The sequence below is a fragment of the Etheostoma spectabile genome, chromosome 15 (genome assembly GCF_008692095.1).
Source record: "Etheostoma spectabile isolate EspeVRDwgs_2016 chromosome 15, UIUC_Espe_1.0, whole genome shotgun sequence".
Lineage (NCBI taxonomy): Eukaryota > Metazoa > Chordata > Actinopteri > Perciformes > Percidae > Etheostoma > Etheostoma spectabile.
In genome coordinates, this window is record NC_045747.1 from 8,414,936 (window position 1) to 8,420,690 (window position 5,755).

Sequence of the window (5,755 nt, forward strand, 5' to 3'; positions counted from 1 at the left end):
AAGTCTACATATGGATCAAAATATGGTGGTGGACTGGTAGCTGGAGAGGGGCCAGTTCTCTTTCTGGGCACTGCCAAGGTGCTAGTGAGCAAGGCACTGAAACTCCAAACTGCTTTGGGTGCCTTTCCAGGGGCAGCCCCCTCCCTCTGACATCTCTTCATTAGTGCATGTATAAGACCTGATCATGTGTGTGTAATTTGGGCCTGTGTGTAGTGACAACAGTGTGTAAAATGTAATTTCCCCCTGTGGGACTAATAAAGGATAAATTAAATTGTTAAACTTTGTTGGATAAAAACGGCCATTCTCCATTCTACCAGATTATTTTATTAGTTACATTGGGGTTCTCAAAGTTTTAAATGCATAAGTAATATAAATATGATAACAAATATAAATATAAACATTTAAATATGTCCACTGCATATATTTAACTGGGATGTTTTGGGACTGATTGATGGAATTTGCTATAAGTTCCCACAGCAATACACTGGTAAGAGCAAATTACATTTAATATGTATATTTTTAAATGTATCCAGGTATTTTAAATAGCTCACGTTAATGTATTGTGTGAACAGTTAATTTCATTTATTCAATATTGTATGTGGCGTTTTCTTTTACAGGCTTCAAATGTACCATCAAAACTCTTCTGACTCTTTCTGAAACCATTTTGCAGAGCAACTGTCTCTGTGTCCAGAGCTTAGCACCCCACAGGATGATTGTCATTGGTTTAAAGAAATAAACCAACCCAGAGCGTTTTTTTTCCTATCTAAGAATGTATCTGTGGTGTAGCCAAAACTTACACCCCGGCGCTGTGGAGATGAAAACTAAGTGTATTACTGTAAATGTAAGCAGTATTGAAATTAACAACAGATGATTAAAATATACATGCATTTCATGTTTAGGGGCCCAACAAAAGGATTGCCTGGCAACTGGTCCTAGCTAGCTACACCTATCATGTATCAAGAGTCACGTGTTGCTTTTCACAGCCCATTGTACATCTCTGTCAATTAAGCTCAACATCAGGCTTTTTTGGTTTATCATCCATTTCATCATGGACAGTGATTGAATTTGCAATATTAAATTAGCAGGTTTCTCACATTCAATTACAATAAATCAACACAGCCGCTGCAGTCTATCAGAGAACATCAATTAATCAATTGGATGCAAAATATATGAGGTGCTGGTGACTAACAAAGTAATGTGGACCTTTTCAAAAGTTGTGTCAGTGGGTTTACATCTTGAAAAAACAGAACTTGAAAGAAAAATGGACCTGATCAGCAAAGTGTTGTTGCATTGTAGTTTCTACTGTACTCCTCATCAGATATGCATGCGACTCCAGTGTTTTGATAGATTGCTGTTGCTGCCATTCGTTTTGCATTCTGATACACTGTTTGAGTTATGATTAAAGAGGGAGACGGCTAAAAGCTAAAGCAGGATTATTTACAGCTGTTAAGAGAGCATGGAATCAAAAGGAGGAGGAGGCAGAGGAGAGAGAGGTCATCATTAAAGAAAGGAGATGGGAGAATATTGCAACTTCATCCATTATTTGTTGTACCTTTGTGCGAGTCTGACCTGGACAATACCTTATGACCAGAGGAAGACAAGGAGAGTAAAGAGAGAGGATTAATCGGGGTGGCAACAGAGGAGTTCCTCGGTCTCATTTAAGCTATGGCCATACTTCTGTATTTTCCATCACTTCCCAATGTGTCCCTGAGGAAGGCAGGGGGAGCCTCTTCTGTCCATGTGCCACGCATGCTTTACTTATTTAACCTTCGCTTGATTATTTTGAATCAAGGGGAGGAACTCATGCATCAGTGTATGTTTCATGTAGAAAAACAAGCTTTGGATCTAATCATGATTAATGATTAATTTTCCACACGGTAGAATCATGTGACGATCAAACTGTTGAGTGGTCTTTCACTAAACAAATCTTTTATGATGCATGTGCATAATATCTCACCCATACAATAGTGCCTGCGTCGACTTCACAGGTGACCTTTTGTGTGTGTAGTTGTTTGGACTTGCAGATTGTTTGATGCTCTAACCACCCCAAATTGAGCACTACTCCAACATCAAGGTGGTGTGGTAAGCTAGATGAAAGCAGAAGGTGCTGAATGATGGGTAATACATTAAACCGTCAGGTATTCAGAGCCACAGGCGAGGCAGATGGGGAGAAAGACTGAGAGGGGGATTAGCATGGATTCATCATCTCTCTCTATTACAGGAAAGCCATGAGTGTTTTATCAAGCAACTCTGTGATTGTCAGGAGAGGTCAACACGTTTGTTTGTTTAACTAGCACAAATTGGCAACAAAGCATCAGTACAAACCTCACAAAATCTTAATTTATCAGCAATTGACATATTGTGTGTAATTTTTACTGATTAAGTTAAAATATGGTGCAATACAGCAAAGTAAAAGATTTGACTGGAATTGATGTTTAGGTTCCAACACATTAGTTAGAAAGGTCCAGTTTTCCCTTTAGAAGGCCTAAGTAGCTTAAAGCTCTTGCAAACTCAAAGGTGATTTAGGGGTACATTTCTCTATACCATAAAATATATATGACTAAATAAGCATCAATCAAAATATAACATAGCAATTATAACTTCCGTAAAGCTACCTTGGGAGTATTATTATTATGATAATAAATAATGTAGTGGTAAAGCAGGTCTAGGTGCTATAAAACACTCAATCCACAGTCCGTATTTAAAAACTGTGCCTTGTTATGAGCCGTCGGGAGTTCCGTACAGATGTGATGCCACAACTTTACTATATATAGATAAAAAGTGCCACCACAGTGTCAGTTACAGTCATTCCCCGGCTGCAATGGACGGAAATGCAGAACACCCAGAAACGCAGACCAATCAGAGCATATTGAACCTTTCTGGGAGGGGGGCTTAGAGAGACAAGTGCTAAAATGGAGCATTTCAGACAGAGGATGACTACAGGTATATTCAGACAGACAGAAGCACAAAAATGTTTTCCGTAGAAATCCAAAACACAAGTATGAACTTGAAAATTAGCATGAAATGGGACTTTTAAATTAAAATATTGAGTCCAGATTGGAGCACTGGAGTATGAGACCTCGCTTTTTTCTAAATGAGATCAAACAGCATTATTCTCTCCTGTGAAATAACCAAAATAACTGGTTATAGACAAACACACTATATTTTCTGTTATCTGTATACATGATGTTTGCATTGAGTGACATTTTCTAACACAATTCTTAGACTCTTTGTTAAAATATAAATGTTTTGAGATGCCCATTAGAAAGTAAAAATCTGAAGAGCCATCATCCCAGAGGATACTTTTATCACTCTGAAGGTGTAGTTTTTTCCACCAGCTGCCATTCCTGTCAGAAAGAGGCTCAGGTGTGTGACACACTTGTGACTGTAATTCTGCAGATACAAATTGTTACTGATGTCTTTTGCCGTGTCAGTCAATTATCTATGCGTGGTGAGACTCATTTAAAAATCAATTGCTGGCAATAATCTGTGCTTTTCTGCGTGAAGAACTTGAACCTCATCCGTTGAGTGCTGCCGTGCCTCTTGCCTGTTTCTGTTATATTTATTTATTTATTTATTTTTAACACTTGGTCTGACTATACAAAAGATGATAGCAGTTATTGCTCAGTAAAGAAGAGGAGTAGAGTATTTTAGAGAGAGCCTGAGGCGGTCATAGACACATGCACCTACATCACAGACAGACACAGGCGGAAGCAATAACAGTATAATAAAATCCAATAAAACAGCTCTTCAATGAATTCAACCTTTGTGAAGAAAATATCAGGAACACCAAATGTGCTGGAAAATCTATGTGTTAGGACACACGATGCACTTTAGTATAACAGCACCACTAATGTAAACATTCATGCTGTCATTAATAATTGTTGCAGGGCCATTTTATTAGATTACTGTTATTTTATCCACTCCCTTGTAGATAAACCATATTTTACATTAGCAGTTTATGATTTATACTAAAAAAGCTCCTCATAGTGCCTCCTCAAGGTTAAGTGGACGTGCATGCACAATTAAAAGCTGAGCTCAAGTAAAAAAACACAAGGTGTTTCATCCAGAACTAAAAATTCTTGTAATGCAGTAAAGACTGCAAGAACAAATTATTTTGCCTGGCATATTAATGATAATCATAATAATCTAAAACTTTATTGGAATCCATAAATTGTGTTAGAAAGCGGCAGCCTTCTGCTCAGACTATGAGTTTTAAAAGTGCTCTGTTAAAGATCCATTAAGCAAATCTATGGCGTTACAATGGCATAAACTCAAATGACTCACTCTGTGTAAGGGCTCCTAGCACTTCTTTTTTTGTCACACTAAGAACCTAGATCCAGCTCCAGGGGTCTTTATTGACCAGGTTTCCAGCTTCATGAGGGTAAATGTCAAGGCTCAGAGGTATCAAGCAGACAAGAGTTTTTTTAAAGCATAGTACAGAGACAGCTTAGCTCAAAGTCTGAAATGACATCCTTCCAGTTGGTTCCACTGGGCAGCATTCCAACCTGGGCCTCCCTGATCTCAGTGATGCTTGTGATTTGATCCCTCAGATGTCATTCAAAGTCAGTTCTTTTTACCACAAAAGTAATCCAGAACCAGATCCTTTACTAATCATCCACAAAAATTATAACTCAGAAATCATACTCACACAATGAGTACTCTCACACTAATAATCTCCATTTAGAGAAGATATACAATTTTGACATTTTGACACAGAAAGAAAAGTGCAGGTGTTACTAATTACATTAACGGTGGATATGGGACAGTACATATGACAGTGAGACAGCAAGCACAATACCAGGACCCTAAAACTGAAGCAGCTAAATGAAATTCCACCATTATTAACATAATTGCATTAATTAAAATCAAAATTTATTTATTTAGGAAACTTGCAGCTTGTAGTTAGAAGATCATTCATATGTTATGCCTTTGCTATATTTTCATATATGTAATAGTTGATATGAAAGACAGGGACACTGTGTAAAATTGGGTTACAAGATGTGATTATTTTTAAACACATCATGGTCCATGTTCTTTACATTCAATTCAATTTTATTCAGAGTAAAATCTTAACAAGAGATAACTCTTGTTAAGATTTTACAGATATAGTAGGGCTGGACAACACTCTATAATTTACAAAGACCCAACAATTCCAGTAATTCCCCCAAAAGCAAGCATTTAGTGCTTTAATTAAGTTTAACTAAGTTTACTCTTAAATGTGGTGACGGTGTCTGCCTCCCAAACCCAGACTGGGAGGTGGATACACAGGAGAGGAGCCTGATAGCTGAAGGCTCTAGGTTCCTTTCTACTTTTAGATACTCTAGGAACCACAAGTGACTTTGTGTTCTGGGAGTGCAGTGCTCTAGTGGGACAATAAGTTACTATGACCGATTTAAGACATGATGATGCTTGACCATTTAGAACTTTGTAGGTCAGAAGAAGGATTTTAAATTCAATCCTGGATTTTGCAGGAAGCCAATGCAGAGAAGCTATTACAGTAGAAATATGATCTCTTTTCTTAGTTCTTGTCAGAACACATGCTGGTGCATTCTGGATCAGCTGGAGAATCTTAAATGACTTATTTGAGTCCAGCCTGGAAGTAACAAATATATGGACTAGTTTTTCAGCATTGTTTTGAGACAGGATGTGCCTAATTTTGGCAATGTTACAAAGGTAAAAAAGGCTGTTCTTGATATTTGTTTTATGTGGTTGTTGAAGGATCCTCTCCAGGAACCATCACCTTATCGTGGTG